Source organism: Typopeltis vanoorti, chromosome 21 (genome assembly GCF_054136105.1).
Source record: "Typopeltis vanoorti isolate ZY-2024b chromosome 21, IOZ_Tvanoo_1.0, whole genome shotgun sequence".
Taxonomy (NCBI): Eukaryota; Metazoa; Arthropoda; class Arachnida; order Uropygi; family Thelyphonidae; genus Typopeltis; species Typopeltis vanoorti.
The window spans coordinates 51,834,193-51,841,370 of NC_143569.1; positions in this window are offsets into that span (position 1 = coordinate 51,834,193).

The window sequence follows — 7,178 nt, forward strand, 5'->3', positions numbered from 1 at the left end:
CTTAAAGATATTTTAATTAATATTCTCACGTTTTCAATTTTCTTTACCTCCATATTTTAGCATTTCATGATAAATTCCTTCAGTTCAGATGTTCCCATTTCTCAATTTTGAGATGACTGATTGCCATTAAATTTTATTATTTAACGCCATTAATTATTACTTACTTCAATTTTTATCGTAGGCCTGTGTAGCTCAGTGGAAGTGGCGTTTGCGTCCTCTGCACTTGGTTGCTTGAAGTCAGACTTAAGTTCAAGTCTAGTCTCCGACTGGAGGAACTTTTTCTAAGCCTTTCTTCGACCGATTTCCGAGTTAGCCGATTACGGACAAGCGGGTTTTTCCTTCCGGAAACTCGGGTTTTTTTATCCCCTATACTGAAGAAAATCGACCGTAGTACCCACATTATTTCAGGCAGTAACATATCTTGTTAGGGTTAGGTACCAAGAGATGGCAGCACTTGTTTGCCGGTCTCTTCGTTGGTGGCTGCCTGTAATTAGTGATAGACATGGGCAAGCTATCTCTGATTGGCTACTGGTGGAGATTGAATTGCCCACTCAGTCTCCGAAAGCTAGATAGGGTATAAAGGCCTCGCCTACTCCTTATAAGGGAATAAAAGGTGTTAGCTGATTTTTTTTTATCTGCGTTTTCTGGCCATAATATTTCTGACGTTTTTATTTCTTCATATAATTTGGTAAAATAGTTTTCCCATTGTTCTGGTAAATGTATGTTTTCACAAATTTCTTTTCTTTGATTTCGGATTCTTCTCCATACTTGTTTCTGTATACCCCATAAAGATCATCTTCCACTTGCTTAGAATAACCGTCTCAATAGTTTTGCTGCATCAGTCTTATTTTGTTGTGTATTTCATTATCAGTTCTTTTACTCTTCATATTTGGCTATATTAGTCTTATTCCCTAAACGGTTATTAAGTGATATTTTTGTGGGGGTGGAGAGGTTCTGATAGCGCGGAATTTTATTTCTTTAATAAGGAATCCTTTTTTTTTTGAGCGTTTTTATCTTGATACCGCTTGTTTTAAATGTTCCCGAATGGAAATCCACATATTCCCCCCCCCCAAACATTTTTGAAACGTGTTTTGTAATTCCATCTCAAATCTTTTTTTTTTTTTCACTTTATTTATAATTTGTGGAATCAAAATTTCCCAAGAACAGCCGATGTTCTAAGGTTGCTTTCCTTGAGTTTAAAGGAACAAAAACCCTCTTGTCCGTACCAGAGATCGAACGACTCCGGAACCGGTGGAAGAAAAAACTCGTCTAGTCTGCGGATAGAATCGAACTTAGACGCCTTTCTTCGAGTAGCCTAGCGCTAGGATTCAAACGTCATTTCCACAGGGCTACACAGGTATTTGGTTGATTATATTTAGAACTCAGAGTTTTATTTTGCAATTTTATTTTTTATTCTCATGATTCTTTCGAAAAGCTATTATTCTTTTATATCATTTTGAAAATCCTCGTGTACTATTATTCCTAAAACCTGTTTTAGCTCTCTATTAGGCAAGCTAATTTTTTTATAATTTTCTTACTATTGTTTCTTCTTGCTTTTGATTTAAGAAACGAACTGTCCAAATTCCAGTCCTCAATATATTCCATTTCTAATATTTTTTTTCTCGTTTTTCTTTGCTCGTCGGATCCATCTGGACAAGCTGGGCTACCTTTTGTATTGTTGCTTATAATCTCATTTGTACGTCATGCAGTATAAATGGATTACCATTCCTACTTGTTGTTTTTTTCTGCTTTAGTTGGGCGCGTTGGTGTGGCACTCATCCACACGCACACAAAGTCTCTTGGCTCTTATCAGAACTACGATCCATTAATGGCTCTTTGTGCTCTTGCAGAAGAATCTTTTGGCTGAGTTCAAATTCGTATGGCTAAAATTTCCATATTAATATTCGTTTTGAATTTTCTCAAAAGTAAAGCTGACCATATCGCTTTTGAGATGACATGAAAATCCACTTTCATAGATCGTCATGAAACATATTTATTCGTAAACATAAAAGTGCAACAAAAAGAAAGAAACATCGCTCTAATGTTAGATAAATGGATATCGGCGAACCTACAACTGCAAAGACTTGTTCGAATCCAGATTGAAACATTTATCAGTTTTATTCCTCTGAAGATAGTCTTATACGCACGTGGGAGTTAACGAGGGCTTTTTTTTTTCAATTACTTACAAAACAACAGCTGTAATAAACTGACTATACAAAAACGTACTTAGAAAATATCAAAGAAAAATTTTCCACACATTTTTTTTTCTTCGCTATCTGATAGTAGTCAAACTGAAAATATGCCAGGTTTGACAGATGTAGTTGGTGGTAAAGGACGGCAAAGCGTGTAGGGAAACTTGTAATGCACTTGAGAACAAAAGATGTTTAGTCATCTGAACGGGAGTTGATGTAAATATTTGCTTTAAAATGTAGTATTGACTCATGGCTTGTTAAAACACATTCGATAAATTAATAGGGTTGGTCAAAGCATGCTTTTTTCCGACACTTTTTGCTTTATCAGTGTGAAATTGTACGAATATTTTCCACATTATCTTCCTTTTATACCAATGGGCTCTTAATGACCTCAATCAGTATTACAGGGACACTTGCTTTGAACTCTAAAGGAAGACTACGTACACTTGAGGAATTCTATTTTATCTGGAAAAAATTATCGAGAAAAATTTATTGAGAAAATTATTTATAAAAATATAAAAAAATCATCATCAAATTCCTGACATTCACTCTTAAGGTGTGTACAGGATACGATAATAGCACTACATAAGTTTGTATTAATATTAGTTTCCGGTTAACAGTTTTCTATCAGCACTTTCAACTACTTATCTATTTTATCTTCTGAAATATTTATTCCCGTAAACCTGAGTAGCCTTATGGAAATATCTTCTCCCTCCATAGTACTAGGCTGCAGAGGAAAGAGTATTATAGGTACGATTTTTATTCGCTAACTAAAGGATCCTTTGTACGCCTTTTTCCAGAGTTAATCGATGTTTGGCCAGATTAAAAATTGACCGTATGGCTCACACTATTAAATATAACAGTACTGGTTAGGATAGAGGCTCAGGAGACGGCAGTAGTTGTCTGCTGTATTCTCTCCCCTGAAGCCTATGTAATCATTGATCTCATTGCACTCAGCTATCAGTAATAGCTGAGTGTAGATCCCATTAATATTATTTTATAAAATAGCCCTAAACAAAATAAAAAATCCCCCCAAATTTTGCACATTTGATTTTTTAATTCTTTTTACAATTGACTGAACGGGAAACATCCTGTAGGATATTCTGAGGACATCCCTATCCTAAATGGGATCCACCAGTCGCATGTTACTAACGTCACGTGGAAGACATTGATTGCTAAATACGCAACACTACTTAAGAAAGATGGCGTCTGCATTTGATGTGTGTGTGTGTGTGTGTGTGTGTGTGTGTGTGTGTGTGTGTGTGTGTGTGTGTGTGTGTGTGTGTGTGTGTGTGTGTGTGTGTGTGATAATGGGCAAAGGGTGGGACTGACCGATTTATGGGTGATAATAATGAGATTCAGATCTATACTAAGAGTATTTCCGAAATCGTTTTCCCAGCTAATATAACGTTACGGAATAGTATGATGAGTATACCGAAATGCGATAAACAGAAAGTATCGACAAAAAAAAAAAAAAAAAAATTTAACTCATACCAGCCAGTGAATTAGAAACTTATGTTTATTACTCTGCTTTCCGTATAGGCATTCTTAAATTGTTGCCAGAACACACATGGTGACGCACTGTCCTAAGTATTTTGCATATACGCTGCGTAAGTGATGTTTACGTCTGTCTGCATAAAGGTTTCGAATTCAGTGGCCAGGGTATGTGTGGGATTAACAGGAATCAAAAGAGTCAAATACTTTCCGATCAACACTGTTCATTAGGCTCGAAGTGATCGTAATACCATAAATAGGTCCATCAATAGAGACCAATTGCCTAACACGAATATCTCAAATGAATTCATCAGAACTGATGAAGAGGATTCGATTCTTCTCAAATTCTAATTGCGTGAGATATTAATAAAGGATTCGATGGATATCATGCGAATCCTTCAAGTCATTACAAATATATAGATTGTGGGGGTGTGTGTGACAGAGAAGGAGGGATTCATTTTCTTTAAGTACCGTATTTGCCGGCGTATAAGACGCACTTTTTTTCTTTGAAAATAGATCTGAAAAACAGGGTGCGTCTTATACGCCGATATTCAGTTTTTTATCACTTTCATTTCTGGAAAATTTTCTCTATTCCGAATTAAGCGATTTTTTTTTTTTTTTTTTTTTGCTTCCTTGCGGTGTGTGAGAGCATTCCAGTTCCAGGCTGGATGGATGGACGAGGAATGAAGTTATGCATAGATAAAATTTGGACTAATCGTCCTGGCGGAATGTTGAAGAAGTCTGCCCTGCTAGTATGGGAATCAGTTTCGTTCTCATAGAACAGAAGATGTTAAAAATAAGCTCAAGGAATTGAAAACTCGGTTAGCTGTAATTCCAGACGGTCTAACTAGTCAGCTTCAACCTTTAGATGTCTGCATTAATAAATCGTTTAAGGGATTTATGAAGGAGAAGTGGAACAGCTGGATGCAGTCTTCAGATTTTTAGGTTACGCCATCAGGAAGAAGGAAGAGGCCTAGCATTTTGCTAGTTTGTGAGTGGGTCAAAGCTTCGTGGGATGCTGTGAAAACTGAGACAGTGGTTAAATCATTTAAGAAGTGTGGCATTAGTAATGCACTTGATTGTATAGAGCAGTGCTTCCCAAACTTCTGGATGTCAGGGCCCCCTTTGCAAAAATTAAAATATTTCACGGCCCTCCTCGAAAAAAAAATCGTAATAGAGAGATATATTATAATAATATTTATTGTATTTATATTCAATACAAAACACACACAGCGAATATTGCAAAAATCAAATGCATATAATACATTTTTTGCCTCTTACCGTTTGGTTCTGAAGATGATGCGGGCTGTTCTGGTAAAATATGAAATACTGTCCTTTTTTTTTTTTTTTTTTTTTTTTTTTTTGAGTCTGTTTTTGCTTCTTCTGATTGTTCGCGGGATTTTTTTTTTATTTTTATCAGCCACTTATCCATCTCAGGGTTAAATTTTTTTAACGTAGAATAGATCAAATAATATCGCCACTTACCGATACTGGCACACCACAGATTGATAACATGAAATTAGTGAATATTACCTGAATAAGGGAATCCCCAGACCAGGAACATTTTTCACTTTTGTGACTTTTCTCCCTTTACGGTAATTAAGCCTAACGCGAAACAGACAGCAAAGGCAGTTATTAAAACGTGCATATGATTGGTGCGGTATTAACAAAAGATCGCGCAACCGAAAGATAAAAGCATAGCTACAATTGAGTTGAAATGCTAACTCTCTTCAACCGAATTCCATATGTGAAACTGCCATAACATATATATATATAACATATATATATATATATATATATTAGGATAACCAAGCAATTTTATATGCTTGGTTATTTTAGCTCCTAATCCCAAGTATGCAAACAATTAAGTTTGCGCCTGAAACAAAGTTCAAGTCTAAAGATGGTACAACACCAGGGCAACTCATTGTAAAGGTGGCTAAAGCTTTGATCACTATTCTTAGTATTTTCCCATAATGTAAAGCACATCTCACTAGAAGATGTATACTGCAATGCATTATGGGTGGGGTCACTACCCAGACCGGTTTCGACCTTTTTTGAGGTCTCCTCAGTGAGTAGCTAGACCCTAAATACCAAGGTTTTAGTAATACAAAGCCTTATCAACTTTACCTATATAAGTTGCAACAAGGTGTATTAAGTTTTAATAAAAATCTCTGGAGGAGATATTGATGGGAATAAATTTTTAACTTGGGTATATTGTATATTAGGATAACCAAGCAATTTTATATGCTTGGTTATTTTAGCTCCTAATCCCAAGTATGCAAACAATTAAGTTTGCGCCTGAAACAAAGTTCAAGTCTAAAGATGGTACAACACCAGGGCAACTCATTGTAAAGGTGGCTAAAGCTTTGATCACTATTCTTAGTATTTAAAAAATTGCATATTAGCATATAAAATTGCTTGGTTATCCTAATATACAATATACCCAAGTTAAAAATTTATTCCCATCAATATCTCCTCCAGAGATTTTTATTAAAACTTAATACACCTTGTTGCAACTTATATAGGTAAAGTTGATAAGGCTTTGTATTACTAAAACCTTGGTATTGGTATTTAGGGTCTAGCTACTCACTGAGGAGACCTCAAAAAAGGTCGAAACCGGTCTGGGTAGTGACCCCACCCATAATGCATTGCAGTATACATCTTCTAGTGAGATGTGCTTTACATTATGGGAAAATACTAAGAATAGTGATCAAAGCTTTAGCCACCTTTACAATGAGTTGCCCTGGTGTTGTACCATCTTTAGACTTGAACTTTGTTTCAGGCGCAAACTTAATTGTTTGCATACTTGGGATTAGGAGCTAAAATAACCAAGCATATAAAATTGCTTGGTTATCCTAATATACAATATACCCAAGTTAAAAATTTATTCCCATCAATATCTCCTCCAGAGATTTTTATTAAAACTTAATACACCTTGTTGCAACTTATATAGGTAAAGTTGATAAGGCTTTGTATTACTAAAACCTTGGTATTTAGGGTCTAGCTACTCACTGAGGAGACCTCAAAAAAGGTCGAAACCGGTCTGGGTAGTGACCCCACCCATAATGCATTGCAGTATACATCTTCTAGTGAGATGTGCTTTACATTATGGGAAAATACTAAGAATAGTGATCAAAGCTTTAGCCACCTTTACAATGAGTTGCCCTGGTGTTGTACCATCTTTAGACTTGAACTTTGTTTCAGGCGCAAACTTAATTGTTTGCATACTTGGGATTAGGAGCTAAAATAACCAAGCATATAAAATTGCTTGGTTATCCTAATATACAATATACCCAAGTTAAAAATTTATTCCCATATATATATATATATATATATATATATATATATATATATATATATATATGTATATATATTACTTAGTTTTAACACTTTTACGAATTTTAACACTTTCGGTTGAATTTTATTGCTGCCTTGGGAAATCGAACTCACACACATCTAATTAATAACAATAGTTTTTAGTTAGATGCTGTG